This window comes from Oryctolagus cuniculus, chromosome 5, assembly GCF_051225735.1.
Source record: "Oryctolagus cuniculus isolate XC-2025 breed Fujian yellow rabbit chromosome 5, ASM5122573v1, whole genome shotgun sequence".
NCBI lineage: Eukaryota > Metazoa > Chordata > Mammalia > Lagomorpha > Leporidae > Oryctolagus > Oryctolagus cuniculus.
In genome coordinates, this window is record NC_142871.1 from 114,660,512 (window position 1) to 114,678,176 (window position 17,665).

The window sequence follows — 17,665 nt, forward strand, 5'->3', positions numbered from 1 at the left end:
CAACCTGGCCTAGACTTGGCTATTGTATGCTATAGGAGAGTGAACCAGTAGATGGAAGGCTACTCTCTGTCCATGTCTCTTTCTCTGTCTCTGTGTCCATCTTTTGTTCAAATATATTAAAAACAAATTAATTTAAATAATATCCAAAACAGAATAACATACTTTAAAACATGTATCACACAAAATGAGAATTTTTTATGTGTATTTGTATGAATACTTGATCACGATGAAGCATGTTTCAATTTTTAGCTGTGATTCACAATTATAAAGAAATCATAGAGCAGGCAGTTAAGTTGCCCACCTCCCATATCTGAGTACTTGGTTTAGATTTCCAGCTCTGGACCTGACTCTAGCTCCCTGTGGTGCAGACCTCGGAAAGCAGTGGGGTAGCTCAAGTGACCTGGTCCCTGCCACCCACATTAGAGACTTGTATTGCATTCCAGGCTTCCAGCGTCAGCCTTCAAACATAGCCCTTGCCTCAGCCATTGCAGGCATCTGGGGTAGAGAGGAATGAATCAGTAGATAGGAGCTCTTCCTATCTGTCTATGTACTTCTCAAATACATAAATAAAATCCATTTCTCTACATTTCAGAGGTTAGAATAATCTCCTGTATAGTGTGAGTTCAGAAATTCCATTTATGTGAAAGCTGTTTTCAGAAAATTAGGCTGTTTTCTTTCTCATGCACACATTTCTCCTCCATTTCTAAAAATTAATCAGAGCTTAAATTCTTCATCCTGATAGTGCTTCACTGAATTTAAAGAAACACAAAATATTCCCATTCATGTATTTAGTCAACTATTTACTTAATTATGTCAATCAGTTTTATCATCTCTAAAAATAGAGATCATGATACTATCTAGGATTTTTTTTTAAGATTAAGTGAGATAACTTATATAAAGTGCTGAGAATAAGTGTTTAACATATGGGAAGTCATCAGTAAATGCCAGCTATCATTACTATTCATTCAGTTACAAACTAAACCCAAATTGTATCACAAATCAATGCAAATAGGTAAAAAAGAAGCCATTTTATTCTAATACCTTAGAGTTTAAAATGACTCTATGTTTAGCCACAGATTTTTGGAAAGCCTAGATCTTATGAAACCTCAGTGGGAATTTCAGAGAAAGAAAATATCCGTTCAAGTTCTTACCAGATTGTTTATGGCTAATTAGCTATTGACTGTCAGTTAAAGCAAATATGGATTCCCCTTGAGATCTGAGAACACACTATTCTATAAATTAAATATTTGATGTTATTTTTTGACAAGCATGAAGTGTAAAAAGTGGCAGAAAAATAAATAGAGAAAAAATTGAGATAATTCTGTTCCCTTTTAAAACTGATTTAACTCCATTAATCCATTATTGTTTATCTCTGCATTTCTCCTCCATTCAACCTGTGTCGAAGAAGCAAGCTGTCTTAATGTGAAGCAATGAGCTGATATTTGTCTTCAGCTACCACCCTACACACGTACTTGATATAACTTGTATTCAAAGTGCTTATGAATCCTGACCGGTGCAGTTAGGCCTTGCATGTACAGTAGTGGATGTGCATTTAAAGCTTCACCATCCCTCTGCTGCTCTGTATTGGTTGTTTGCATGTGACCTAGCTTTGTGGTACCTGGGAAAGTCTGATATCACTCCATTGCGTGGCCTCCAGAGACTTTTTAAATATAGGTTATTAGTCTTAATTAATATTTGAAGAGTTTTAGAGATCTAGGTTTCAATATTATCTGTGAAAGTCAAGTTGACTGACAGCTTTTGAATGCCCAGTGGTAAGGTTTATGAAACAGTTATCTCATTGCGTTCTCAATACAGCCATCAAACTGTCCTACTCAGTTGGGAATCTTGTCAAAACCTAATGTTGTTGGACCATTGCAGAATAGAAAGCAGATAATAATGATTGTTTTATAATCAGTTTGGTTCAATTTAATTAAAGGCTGGATATGGAATTAAGGTAGGGGGAAGAGGCAGAAGGTAAGAGTGCTGAGAAAAATGTGCTAACCCACAAATTGGAAGAAGGTAGCTTAATTAATTTTAGCTTAAAACAGTTATAGCTGTGCTTCTAATGTGTTTCTATGAGGTAAGACTGGGAAGCATTGCAGAAAATCTCAGAGACATGTCAACCGAGAGAATTAGGAAAGATGTATAAGTCCTATAAGAATTCATATATCGTACTGTTGCATGTTAAAATAGTAATATTAGGAGAAAGTTTTAATTATGAGGGTACTTAAAAAAGTCTGTGAAAATGGAATCAAAAGGTAAATTTATTTTGATGAAAAAATTTGAAATCTATGCATAATGTTTGCAAAATATGCATTTTCCCATGAACTTTTTTGAAGATGCCTCCTGTTTGTTCTACAACAGGGTGTCTGTCCTAAATTAATAGGTCGTTTTTGATCGATACTTAATGGATATAAAAAAGAATACATTGTGTTAAAAAGAAAAGGCATAATAGTACAACAGATTATTTCTGAACTTCTTAAAGGTACCTGCACGACCCGTTTGACTATAAATTTCCTATATTGCCACCTAGTGTTAAAGTGATCACAATGCAACGGTGTATGACAAGTTTACAGGTTCATCATTCACTCTTTTTTTTTTTTTTTTTTTTTTTTTTTTTTTTTTTTACAGACAGAGTGGATAGTGAGAGAGAGTGACAGAGAGAAAGGTCTTCCTTTTCTGTTGGTTCACCCCCTAATGGCCGCTGCGGCCGGCGCACTGTGCTGATCCAAAGCCAGGAGCCAGGTGCTTCTCCTGGTCTCCCATGGGGTGCAGGGCCAAAGCACTTGGGCCATCCTCCACTGCCTTCCCAGGCCACAGCAGAGAGCTGGCCTGGAAGAGGGGCAACCAGGAAAGAATCCGGTGCCCCGACCGGCACTAGAACCCCGTGTGCCGGCGCCGCTAGGTGGAGGATTAGCCTATTGAGTAGCAGTGCCGGCCCATCATTCACTCTTGAGAAGGGCCTATTCTGAACACCTGAACTAACACACCTAAGTTTATGGTTCCATATGACATTATGTGGGAATTGCTGAAATTAAATGCTACTTCCTGGGGTCTTTGCAGCAATTTATTTACCTCTTTCCTCACTGCTAAATTGAAATTTCTAATAACACTGAATTAAGAAAATAGATTCAAATTAAGTAAGTTAATATCTAAAAAAAAAATACATTGAGAATTAACATATCCTAATTAGTGAATCTAGAGGTAAGACTTATAAGTCATGTTATTCTTTATCTAGGATAAAGATTATAATCACAAGCTGAAATTCTATTCATGGTAATATAGTTTTGGGCTATATCCTGGGGAAAAAAAAGTGAAGAATATGAATATTTAATAAGACCATGCAATCCCAGTTCAATAAATAAAAGCAAATGGTCAAAAAGATAAAGTAAATCACAGTCCATGAAATGGTTATGATCTTGACTGTGTCATTTATTAATAATTTAAAAATAAGAAAAATTTCAATTATACAAAGCATAAATACTACAGAATTTAAAAATCAGGAAATATAGAATGCTTATATGAAATAACAAGAAGAAAATTTGTCCTCCTCTTTGTCACATTACTTTAACCTATAAACTAACAGCTAAGATTATTAGATATACAGAATTGGAAATTTTCCAGTTTTTAACTGATGAGGAGGGTTGTACTACAATATGCAATGCTTCTCACAGATAGCAACCATATGTTGTTGTTTCACTTCATTACTCATCCGCTTCGTGTTTACTTTCCTATTCTTCGCCCCAGTCACAGTGAAAATTTGCTCCCAGGACTGAAAATACCAGCTTGCTTTTTATTCCTGGGAGGATGAGAAAATAGGAAATAGAGGAAATGATGGATATCCAGACAGTAGGAGGATAAACAGCTCTCTCTGGCTTTATAAGGTGCAGAGATGAGAACCTTGGGACCCGGCCACTTTGCTAGAGGCAGCTGCCATAGTGAACTCAGAGAGTCAGTGACTGGTGATGCAGAAAATGTGTGATAAGGTTGAGGAGTGAGCAGACTGAGAATAGTAAGCGACTTGACTGCAGGAACACCAAGAGGAGCAAGTGAGAGAAGTCAAAGCTGGAGCAGAGAGTAGGAAGGAGTGTGGAGGATTGTGCCCACAGAAAGAAGACCAAAGAAAGTGTGTAAAATTTGAAATTATAAAGGTTTGCAGAGGGGACAGCAAAGCCTTAATACATCTACTAGTCATTTGACACTGATCATAATGAAGAATCAAATATCCCTGTAGCATCCTTAAAAAGCATGATAGGCAAAGAATGATGGTAAGTGATGGAAGCCTTAAATAGAGATGCACAATCACCTACGTCTGGAGTTTTACCTAGCTCAGGGAGTGTTGGTTTAAACCTAATTCACGTAAATTTGGTATGTTGTAAATTATTGTAATTTTAAATGCTTAATATGTCTAATGACTTAATTCACATTTATAGGAGACATTTGTCGTTCTTAGAATCTTTAATATAACTGTTTGGCACATGTACTTAAAGATTACCATTTTTCAAGCAAGTGTATTTTGCTTATAAGTCTATAGATAAAGCTGTGAACTATTTTTCTGTGAATAAACATTTAGTTTGAGAGTTGAAAACTCAGAACATCTCAGAGGGTAGGTGGACTGCACAAATGCAAGAAATGGCTGAGCACAAAACTTGGAAGGGAGAACATTAAACAGGGAAGTCCATTCCCTGCCAAAGGTATTCATACTGATTGAAAAGAGCAGGTCTCTACAAGTAGAGGAGCAGCAGAGAAAACCCGCTGATCTAGCTGTAAATAAACAAATAAATAAGCAACTGTAGCCTGCTTGGTTGATGAACTGTTTGTGGCTGGTGCTCTGATATTACCATCCGTGTTAAGGCCCAAATTGAATTGTGATACTAGTAATACTGACCTAGTTTATAAGTTACATTGACTACTTGATGGAGAGGGATTGAGAGGCACTGGCAACCTGCATAGAAAGAAACACATCAAGTACACCTTCCTTGTTTCCATACAGATTCATTCCAACACAAGTGGAAATCAACAAGATTTTCCTTAATATGTGAGTATTTTAATTCAGTGAAGTTTCTCTTCCAAGCATTTACTAAATAGCTTATTCAAAAAAAAAAAAAGAAAGAAAGAAAAGAAAAAAACATAGACAGAAAGATGAACATGATATCTCTATTTTCCACTAAGCTTTCCCTAGTCCTCACCTTTCTCGTTCTCATTTCACCCAGCTTCACAGTCCATTAACAGCAGAAATAGCCATAAAAACTTAATGGCATCTCATTATCATAGAACGACCTATTCTATGTAGCACATTTTTTTGCATTTGGAATGCTAATTTGGAAAGGAAAGAGGCAAATATAATCCAAGTACAAAATATATCTTTAACGTCAACTTTGATCAAACTGACTGGTTATTACTCACCAAGGAGCAAGAGAGTCAAGTTTAAGAAGAAGCCAGCTCTCTGCTGTGGCCAGGAAGTGCAGTGGAGGATGGCCCAAGTCCTTGGGCCCTACACCCCATGGGAGACCAGGAGAAGTACCTGGCTCCTGCCATCGGATCAGCGCGGTGTGCCGGCCGCAGTGCGCCGGCCGCGGCGGCCATTGGAGGGTGAACCAACGGCAAAGGAAGACCTTTCTCTCTGTCTCTCTCTCTCACTGTCCACTCTGCCTGTCAAAAAAAAAAAAAAAAAAAAAAACCTAAAAAAAAAAAAAAGAAGAAGAAAGTGTCAGAAAGCACAACCCTGGAAACAACAGCAGTAGAGATGGCTATATTTGGATTTGTTTGTATGCTTTTTAATTTCCTAAACAAGAAAGTGTGGCAGTTAATATCTCATGGCTGTGTATGCCTTTAGTCTTTATATAGCTGTTTAAGACAGCTATATAGTTTGAGATGAATTTTCTTGATCAATTTCTACAAAGACAATTGTACCTTTTTCCCCAAAATTGAAATATGCAGCAGGTGTTGCTTTTGTGTTTCACCATAATTTTAACATTAAAATTTATATTGCAGTACTAATTACCTGCATTTGAATTCAATTCTATACTGTTTTTCACACTGTGAGTTAGAAAAGTATTTTGTTATCCTTCTTGGAAAATAATACTATTTGCCAAATGTTATAGTAGAAAATATTTTGCGTTGGGACACTCATACTATCAATTACCCCAACTCTGTTGGTGGCCAGCTCTAACCTAATCTAATAAAGACTAACAATCCAAATGAAATTTGGTAATGACTTTAAGGAATTCCCTTTCCTTTATACTTGGATGAAAATTCTATTTCAATTTATGATACCTCTTAATTGTGTTAAAAGCAGTGTCATCATTTCAAAAAACAGCAGAAAGTTCTTTGATTTTCTTATTTCAGATGAGGCCAACTTTATAATAGAAAATTTTATTCTTGATCAGAAAAAAAGAGGTAGTCAATACTTGGGGTATCAACCTCTGGTTCATACAAGTATTCAACCTGCCATTGAACTTTACTTCCATAATTGTTGTCAGCTTTGTATCTGCGTCTAATTCCCTTTTGTGACAAAATATCAGATATGTTTTGTTGTCTAATGCTTTAGTAGCAGAGTAAGATTGAAACAATTTTTTAACATCAGTCTTTACTTAGACTTTTGGGTATATCCTTAAAAAATATACTTATAGGAGGCCGGTGCCATGGATCACTAGGTCAATCCTCTGCCTTGCGGCGCCAGCACACTGGGTTCTAGTCCCAGTCGGGGTGCCGGATTCTGTCCCGGTTGCCCCTCTTCCAGGCCAGCTCTCATCTGTGGCCAGGGAGTGCAGTGGAGGATGGCCCAAGTGCTTGGGCCCTGCACCCCATGGGAGACCAGGAGAAGCACCTGGCTCCTGCCATCAGATCAGCGCAGTGCGCCAGCCACAGCGCGCCAGCCATGGCGGCCATTGGAGGGTGAACCAACGGCAAAGGAAGACCTTTCTCTCTGTCTCTCTCTCTCACTGTCCACTCTGCCTGTCAAAAAATTTAAAAAAAAAAATAAAAAAATTAAAAAAATATACTTATAGGAAAAATTGGATATTTTAATGGATACCAACCATTGCTATGGTCTAGAAACACCTGAGGAATATTTTCAACTTAGAATATTCATTCTAGCTTTCCATTACCAGACTTCTGAGTTAATATCTATAACAGGAGCAAGACTCAGAAGTCTGGAATTTCTTTAATGCCTCAGTTGGAGTAATTCTCTGCCTTGAACCAACTCTCATCACCAACTCTTGCTCCCACTTAACAGATATGGCCTCAATTTTGTGACTATAAATTTTAATCATTATAGCTTTTTTTTTTTTGACAGGCAGAGTGGACAGTGAGAGAGAGACAGAGAGAGAAAGGTCTTCCTTTGCCGTTGGTTCACCCTCCAATGGCCGCCGCTGCAGCCGGCGCACCGCGCTGATCCGATGACAGGAGCCAGGATCCAGGTGCTTTTTCCTGGTCTCCCATGGGGTGCAGGGCCCAAGCACCTGGGCCATCCTCCACTGCACTCCCTGGCCATAGCAGAGAGCTGGCCTGGAAGAGGGGCAACCGGGACAGAATCCGGTGCCCCAACCGGGACTAGAACCCGGTGTGCCGGCGCCGCAAGGTGGAGGATTAGCCTATTGAGCCACGGCGCCGGCCAATCATTATAGCTTTTAAATCATGCTAGATTTGTAAAGCTCACAATTCTTGAATATTAGATCCTTTCATTTTATTTCCCTGTAACTCATATGAAAACAAAGAAAAATTAAATGATAGCTTGTCCTTAATTTGTTAGAAGTGGTACAGAATTTAGATCTTCATTCTGGAAGTGATAATTGAGGTGTGCTATCAAGGATGGACACTTTTTCAACAGAATGGGCTAAGACTAATAAGGGATTGCAGAAAAGCTAGAAAAATGATGACCAAAATCAGGAGAATGAGAAATATTTTATCCTGAAAGCCCAGTGTACAAAGCTTCCAGAGCAGAGGGCAATAAGTATTGTTAACAACCAGAATGAGGTCAAAGAGTGTCAATTTGCAGAAAATCTTTGAACTTCTCAGGAGTATGGGAAGGGAGGTAATTAGAAGGTGAGCAGTATAACTTTCTAGAAGATTTTTCCTAGTAAATTATTATCAGAAATCAAACAAGGTAGAGAGTGTATAATGAACACAATTTCTTTTTTTAAAAAACTTTTATTTAATGAATATAAATTTCCAAAGTACAGCTTATGGATTACAATGGCTTCCCCCCCATAACGTCCCTCCCACCCGCAACCCTCCCCTTTCCCACTCCCTCCCCCTTCCATTCACATCAACATTCATTTACAATTCTCTGTATATACAGAAGATCAGTTTAGCATACATTAAGTAAAGATTTCAACAGTTTGCTCCCACACAGAAACATAAAGTGAAAAATACTGTTTGAGTACTAGTTATAGCATTAAATCTCAATGTACAGCACACTAAGGACAAAGATCCTACATGAGGTTTAAGTGCACAGTGACTCCTGTTGTTGACTTAACAAATTGACACTCTTGTTTATGGCCTCAGTAATCACCCTAGGCTCTTGTCATGAGCTGCCAAGGCTATGGAAGCCCCCTGAGTTCACCAACTCTGATAATTTTTAGACAAGGCCATGGTCAAAGTGGAAGTTCTTTCCTCCCTTCAGAGAAAGGTACCTCCTTCTTTGATGACCCATTCTTTCCACTGGGATCTCACTTGTGGATATCATTTAGTTTTGTTTTTTTTTTTTGTTTTTTTTTTTGTTTTGTTTTGTTTTTTTTTGACAGAGTGTCTTGGCTTTCCATGCCTGAAATACTCTCATGGGCTTTTCAGCCAGATCCGCATGCCTTAAGGGCTGATTCTGAGGCCAGAGTGCTGTTTAGGACATCTGCCATTCTATGGGTCTGCTGTGTATCTCACTTCCCATGTTGGATCATTCTCTCCCTTTTTGATTCTATCAGCTAGTATTTGCAGACACTAGTCTTGTTTATGTGATCCCTTTGGTTCTTAGTCCTATCATTATGATCAATTGTGAACAGAAATTGATCACTGGGACTAGTGAGATGGCATTGGTACATGCCACTTTGATGGGATTGATTGGAATCCCCTGGTATGTTTCTAACTCTTCCGTTTGAGGTAAGTCAGCTTGAGCATGTCCCAAATTGCACATCTCTTCCCTCTCTTATTCCCACTCTTATATTTAACAGTGATCACTTTTCAGTTAAGTTTCAGCACTTAAGAAGTATTGTGTATTGATTACAGTATTCAACCAAAAGTATTAAGTAGAACAAACAAAAAAAAATACTAAGAGGGATAACATATCAAGTTGCTCATCAACAGTCAGGGTAAGGGCTGATCAAGTCACCGTTTCTCATAGAATGAACACGATTTCTAATCCAAGGTTGTTCTGAGTAACTATCAGTAACCAGAGAGACAGATTGATGCCTCTGCCATATTTATTGAGGGATAAATGCATGGGATCATGACCAAATGGTTAAGCTGTTGTCACATTCTACTGAACAGAACAGGAAATAGATTAATTTGTTCAATAAATATTTATTGGGTGACTTACTACATGCCAGACACCAGAGATAAAGCAATGACAAAGAAATAGAAACATAATAATTCCAGTTTGGGAAGGAACGATAAGATAACACAGTGCAAGGAAAGACTTTCTGGTCTAATATATATACAAAACCCCTGGGAATCTTGAAAATGCAAAACCTGATTTGGTACTTCTGGATAGAAACAAGGGTTTTACCTGTCTAGTAAGCATCTAACTGTTCTGTGCTGCTGGAAGACAGACCAGATGTAGAGCATCAGGGATTAGGTGGTCCAAAAAAAAAAAGTATCTGCAGTTTTGGAACACTTGAGTCATGTTTGTACAATGCAGATTTGTGGGCTCCCCTGCTGGAGATTTTGATTAAGAAATGGTCCTTTTAAATTCTAAAAGAACCAATGATTTTATTAAACGTTCTCACTTCACAGAAGAGGAAATTGAATTCCAACAAATGAAAACCTGAACCAAGATTCAGGTCTCTGAACAATGATTAGATGTGCTGCTGTAGTTGAAATAATAACATCACCTTTTCCACACCCAATTGGTTACCAAAATGTACAAGACAAACATGAATCACCTTTTTACTGATGATAAATTGGAGAATGTAACCGATGAAGCTGGCCCTCATCACTTAGGCCAGAATTAAGTGGGCTGAAGCTGCTAGTCAGAGGTACAGGCAATTACGGACTAGAGAGATGAACTTGCCCTTCTAGAACAGTGAAGATGCCTGCTTGCTCTTGGCAGCTAATTATAAAAGAAAGAAAGCAGAAACTAAGCTAGAGATTTCAAGTTTTCTTCCAAAGTTAACCAATGAGATTATGTCATGCCTGCAGTGAAATAAAAAGGAAAAGAGGAAACAGATGTATCACATGTCCACATGGAGAAAAAAACATCAGAAACTTAGAAAGTGCTTGGCACCATATGGGCCAGCCTCCATTACGTGGGTCAGGCACTGAAAATCAAGAATTAGCTGAGGTTAGGATTTTTCATTTTCTACACTATCCTTCATTTAGCACATTATTGGGTGCCTTACTACATGCAAGACACCAGAGATAAAGCCATGACAAAGAAATAGAAGCATAACAAATCCAGTGGAAGGACCTAGAAGATAATATAGTCCAAGGAAAGGCTTTCTGGTCTAATATGCATACAAAACCCCTGTGCTTTTAAGATATTATTTTGTCAACTTAATCACCTAGGAATCTTGTTAGAATTCAGAATCTGATTCCATTGGTCTAGGGAAGGTCCTGCAATTCTAGATTTCTAGGAAACGTCCAAGGATGCCATTGACCACACATTCAGTGGTATAAGGGAATCCATTGTTTCAACAAGCATTTGTGCTTGCACCTCAGACTGAAAAAAGAAGAGCGTAAGTAGATTGTTCCTACCTTCTGCTCATCATGGAGTTGCAGTTTCAAAGCACACCTCCCTGCAATCCCATCTGTAGGTAGGGTTCAGCGTCAAATAACCTTGTTACAAATAATAAAAGTGAAATTCAATTTATCAAGTCCCTCCCTCCTTTCTTGTGTTACCAATAAATAAGTTGAGAGTCAGAGGGAGAGATTTACTAGCCCAAGTCCACTTAAGTAGTTGGTATCAAGGTCTTGAATAAAATCACTTTCTATTGAATCCCAGGCTACTGTCCTTTGTTTTTTTGTTTTGTTTTGTTTTGTTTTGTTTTAGATTTATTTATTTATTTTAAAGACACAGTATCTGTGTGGGTGCAAACTGTTGAAATCTTTAACTAGTATATACTAAGTTGATCTTCTGTATATAAAGATAATTAAGAATGAATCTTGATGAAGAATGGGATGGGAGAGGGAGTAGGAGATAGAATGGTTGAGGGTGGACGGAGGTTATGGGGGGAAAAGCCACTGTAATCCAAAAGTTGTACTTTGGAAATTTATATTTATTAAATAAAAATTAAAAAAAAAAAAAAAAAAACAGACTCCCAGAGAGATAGAGAGAGAGAGAGAGAGATCTTCCATCCACTGGTTCACTCCCCATTTGGTCTAAACAACTGGAGCTGGGCCTATCTGAAGCCATGAGCCAGAGCTTCTCCCAGGTGTCCCAAGTGGGTGCAGGGGCCCAAGTACTTGAGCCATCCTCTGCTACTTTCCCAGGCACCTTAGCAGTGAGCTGGATCTGCAGTGGAGCAGCCAGGACTGGAGATGCTGGTGTCACAGGTGGAGGCTTTATCCAGTATGCCACAATAGTGGCCCCACTGGTGTCTTTTTCACTTTGCTGTGCCATTTGCCATTATAGACTATCATTTACATACTCTCTGATGTTCTACTGATAACATAGATTCATGCTGAATCAGATCACTTCTATTGCACATGCATGACTGGAGAAGGTTGATTTGGTTGTTCTATATATCTTTCAAAGACCGATGCAACTTAACTTACAGGATTATAGGTTTTTGTTTGTTTCTTTCCTTCTCACCCATTCTCTCTGTATAAGGACAACTATAAACCAAGACCCAGTGAAGTATAACTTGAGTCTCCCATATCCCTTGACCCCCATTTGTTTCTCCAGGTCCAAACTGCTTGGCAACTGATGTCTGATAATTTACCAGCAGAAGTCAAAGGCCATCAAACACAGAAGCTAGGAACACCCATGCCCTTGAAGTCTACAAAGTCAAGTTCATTAGTACTTGCTATGCTGAGAGAGAACACACACTGTTGTGGTTTTTGGCTGGATGGCTTCAGAACATCACATCTGGCATGTGCATGCTTCCTGTAATTCAGGTTACTATATGATAATAGACATGCAAGGTCATCCTTTATTGATAAAAAGAAATATTTTGAGGAACAAATGTTTTTCCCTGATGCCTTCAAAACTGACTAAATAGTCAATATATAATCTATTTTGTCATAGAGAAAATCATATTTAGATACTAAGTTTTTCCTGAAGAAATTGGCAGAGCAACTTCAGGAAAATCTACATGAGGTATTCATTTAATTTCTGTTTTAATAAGATTTTCAAACACCCTGCATATAGAAGTAACAGTTCAATTAAAGGCTAAGTGTGTGTATTATTAAGCTATTGATTATATTTAAATTTAGAGATTTCGTATATCTTATTATTGAAGTGTTAACTCCATACTGAATACAAATAGACTAGGATAATTCCTTTTATTATCTTTCACATATTAATATTTCATAGCAAATAAAATGGTAATATTAGGAAATTCAATAAGGAATAATCTGGATGATATAATATATTTATATACTATATATAAAATAGAAATAATCAGATTCAATGATTCAAAATTAAAATTTGAACTCAATTTTAAGCTTTTGGCACAAAAGGCTTCAAAATAGCCACCTCAGAGTTCATATCTGGGTTACATTTCAAATTAATTTTTTGAAAAATCTAAAATAATCTAATAATATTTGTTTCATCAAAATAAATGTAACTTTTAGTTCCATTTTCTATAAATTATTGAAATACCTTCATATGATCTGTGCTATATAATTTCTTAATTGGATTAAGGTACAAGGTTGGTGAAGATAAGTAACTTATGGAATGCATGCCAACTATGTAAAGGGCACTGGCCTATTATCATTTCATCTACTTACATTCAATTATAAAATGTGAATGATTTTCAAGACATGCTGTCATAGTCAAATGATTTCAGATCTATTTCTGTCCTTACCTTTCAGCTGGCTCTCAGCTTGTTTAAAGCCTGATTTTAAAATATTCACCATTCTAAACTGAAGTAAGAGACTACTTTTTTTTTTTTTTTTTTTTTTTTGTATGGTCACAGTAAATGGTCTTGATTACAGAATCCTAGTTGCTTGTATGATGTTACGGTTCTCATAAACATTTTATATTTCTAAATTCTCTCTGACATCCATTGCAAACAAATCACAAATATTATGCTTCATATTGGAGGAAGGTAGGGATAAAAAGAGTATCTAGAGACAAATCTTCCCTGAATCTACTGTCAATTGAAGTGAATCTTTTCACCTCAAGGTCCTTTGCAACATGTCCTCAACTTTCCACTTTGGCCTGATTCAGAACTTCTCTCTCAAAGCACCCTGTTCTTTTCTGATTTCACATAATGTTTTCGTCATGCTTGGATTGAAGTTTCTTCAGAAATTCACTCAGTTCATTTAATTTCAATGCACAAAATCACCTCTTCTTCTGAACCACATTTTCATTATTGGAATATCTTTTACTTCAGCAAATGTTTATGATAAGGAAAGTATTATTATTTTTATAGTAGCCAAAAAAGATCATAGAACAAATATTAGTCATAAGAATTAATTGGATTAAGGTATAGCCATGATAAAATGTTGCATAGCCACAAACTCACATTTTTTGAGTGTGTATCTTTATTTGCTTCATTTTTGAATTTTTCCTTTTTGTTTTGAAAGGATTTTAGTGCAATATATTGCAAAAATACAAGAGGTCCTGTATCTCCAGGTTCTCATTATGTAAACATCTTCCTTAGCTATAGTTCTATTGTCTAAACCATGAAAGTATCATTTATATGATACTATTAACTGATCTACCAATCATATTATAATTTCACATGTTATCCTGCAAGCATCATTTTTTGGTAAAGTATCATGACTTCTCAGTTCTCTTAATTAATACCTTAGTCTTTTTTTGTCTTTTATGAACCTGACATTTTGAAGAATGCTGCCCAGTTATATAAGTTTTTTTTTAAGTTCATATATAATTTTTTCATAATATACACTTCAAGGAACTTTTCAAAGACATCTTATACACATGATTTCAAAAATTTTTCACACCAAAATAAATTAAGCTTTTAGTTCTATTTTCCATAAACTTTTGAAGTACCTTCATATGACCTGTGCCATATATTTTCTATACTACATTTATTAGTGTACTTTATTGATTTTCTAGATTATAAACTCCTTGAGAACAAGGAATATGTCTTAATGCTAAATTGTTTGTAGCATCTCACACAGTCCTTCCATGTAGATTCCTTAGGAACTATTTATATAATACTTTATTTATTCATGTAAGTTCCATTTGGAAGCTATCTTTTGGTATCCTACCAAAGTTTATGAAAAGCAATTGGAAGTTTCCTCCTGATTTTTACATTGATATCAGTTATGTTCTTCTTTTGTAAGTCAGCAATAGTCCCTAAAAGAGATATAAAAAAAAAGGCAATATATTAAGTCCCACCTTCCACCAGAGAATAGCAGAATACAAGCTAAAGACAGGAGAGCATCAATAGCACATAAAAAGTCAATATCAACTTCTCTAGTCTTTTGCAATGTCTTTTCTCCGTTCTCTCCTTCCTTCATCAACCAATGTGTTCCATATTACAGAGCTATGAACAGGACCCACATTAGAAGAAACACTTCTGTTGTATGATTAGATAATTTGCATTATATTTCAATCCAATACTACCTCAAGTTACCTGAATCTTCACCTACCAGAGGAATATAAACCTCAATTTTAAAACTTATTTTACAAACACCATAATCCCATTACATTGTAAACTTAATCTCTCTGTTAGTCTCTTTAAAGTTCATTGACATGAACATTTGGGCATATGTGTCATGAGGGCTGACAGTAATGAAAAATAGGAAAAAGGAATTACATAACCAAGTTTTACTAAGAATTATTGATCTCACATACAGAATTATGTTTAATCCTTATCAAGGACCTACAAAATTGGGTTAAGCCCTGTTTATAGATAAGGAAATTGAGGTTTATGGAAGTTAATTAAGAGTAAAATAATGAAATAAAAACTGTGTATTTAGTATATTTGAATCTCCAATATCCAGTATGCCTATAATTTTATGTATATTTTTATATGTGTTACATATATAATTTTCTGTGCAAAAGTATATGCATAAAGGGTTATTGAAATAAAGTATTTAAAATGGAGACTATTAAGTGGAAGGTTTGGACATCAAAATCTACCCATTTAAATGTAAAACTATCATTCCTTTTCCCTAGAATATATTTACTAGATAATGTAATATATCCAGGTATAGAAGTATAGAACCATGTGCAAAAAATTATCATTTGTTCATCTCATCAGAAGAGTTATTATGATGGGATTGTAGTTGCAAGTTCAAATTTCCTAGGCAGGGCAATGAATGCCATGTGCCTCAGCACATGATCACGGGGCATGGGGGAGATGGTTGAGGACTGGAAAGCATCTCCCACTCAGTACCAAGGGAGAAATCTCCATGTGGTTTCAGCCTATCTCTTCCTGTGGTATCATGAGCTCAGTAGTCTTCTGATTTTTCAAGAGAGTTCATAAATTAAGATTTTTATCATGAACACATTATTTTTTAATTATTTTAAAACACTGTGTAAGCCAAACTGTTACCGGAGAAATTGCAGGGTTCTTGTCTTCGCGCAAGAAAGAACTCAGGCGTGAGACAGAGAGTAGTGGGAGGTAAAATAGCAAGGTTTATTAGGGAAGGGACATCCATAAGGACGGATGGGCACCTCTCCAGACGGAGCCTGAGAGACTGGGGGAGGGGGAAGGAGCGAGGTTACATGGTTGAGTGCAGAGATTACACCTGGCCAGACCAGGCAGGCCACTCAGCAGAGAGGCAGAGGGCTGAGTGCACAGTCTGGTTGAGGCCAGAGGTTTTTAAGGAGATGGGTCTTGCTTCCCCACCTCTGCTCTCTTGGAACAATGGGCTTTTGGGATGTAACTAGAAAAACTTCTCTCTTGAAGGTCTGAAACAAAGGACTTTATGGATGCAAATGTTATCAGATAGGAGGAAGGGAGCAGGGTGTTTGAGATGCAGATACTGGGCTGCACCTGGGAGATTGTGGAAGATTTGTCAGGCAGAAGGGGTGGGGACCCCCACCTGGCAGGTTATCAGGTGGAAGGGGGCAGAGCAGGGCAGGATGTGAATACTGGGCTGCCCCTGAAACACCATCAGGATGACCTTGAGATGCAGCATGTGCTGGACATAGATGTCTTCTCTTTAGGCCTTTATGTCACACACACATAAGCTCATAACTGACTTCCTACCTAACAGATCTATCACAACATTCTTGAATGAGATCTCATATATAATTTATCTTCTAAGCCAAAATACTTAATCCAAAGTCCTTTATCATTAAGCCTATTACTACCTGAGAGCTGATGTGCAGGTACTTACTTATCTCAGAGGCAATGGTGGAAGAAAGGTGGGGATTTCTACTATAAATGTTATTCGTGAGTGGCAGTAGCTTTTATCATAAAGTAGAATTAATGATGAACTTCATTGGAAGCATTCTATGCGGCATAATTTTCACGAATAGGTCACCTTAAAAGTAATTCTCCAAAAGCAAGATGGCACCCTGGATTGGATGCTGGAATAGATAAAATATATTTGTGGAAAAAATAAGTAGAATCTAAATTAATTCTGTTGTTCACTAATTGTATTGAAATAATATCACTTTTTTCATTTTGACAATATTCTATAGGCAGGTGAGAGGTTAACACAAAGGATAGCCACTGGATAGATATACATGAACTCTAATATATCTTCACCTTTTCTGCTAATTAAAATTATTCCAAAATAAAATGTATTTTTTGAATATTCTAATAAAAGGAAAGAAATATTAGTTTCCTTTTAGTGATCCTGGAAATTATGGCTTCTGCTTTCCAATGGATTAAATACTGAACAAGTACATTATACAAAATCATCTAAAAAAATTCCCCTGAATGAAGTGTCATTTCTTAAACCCTGAGGGATAGAGAAAGTAAATAATTTTATTCTTGGTACCAGAAGTTCTCTTTGGGAGGGAACTCCCCTTATTTATACATATATCTTGATAAGCTCTGCAGGAAAAATTCTACAAGCTCTATAAAGCCAATAAGAAAGAGTTAAGGTACACTATATAATACTAGTTTTTGGATTTAGAGAAGGATGAAGAAACAAAAACAAAGATAAGCAACAAAGGGAAAAGAAAAGATCTAATGGCACAGCAGCAGAGCTAGTCAAGGTGAAGCCATTAGTGAACAATCTTCACAATAAATGGTTAAAATTATTTTAGACCAAGGATGTCAAATGCATAAATTAAGGTAGCTTGCATTATTGCTCCATAGATTTCTCATCTGTCTCTTCAATTTCAAGAAAGTCAATAGTTTGTGTTTTTGAGCTTTTGGATATTTATGTATGAGGGAAATGGGCTGGGAGATTT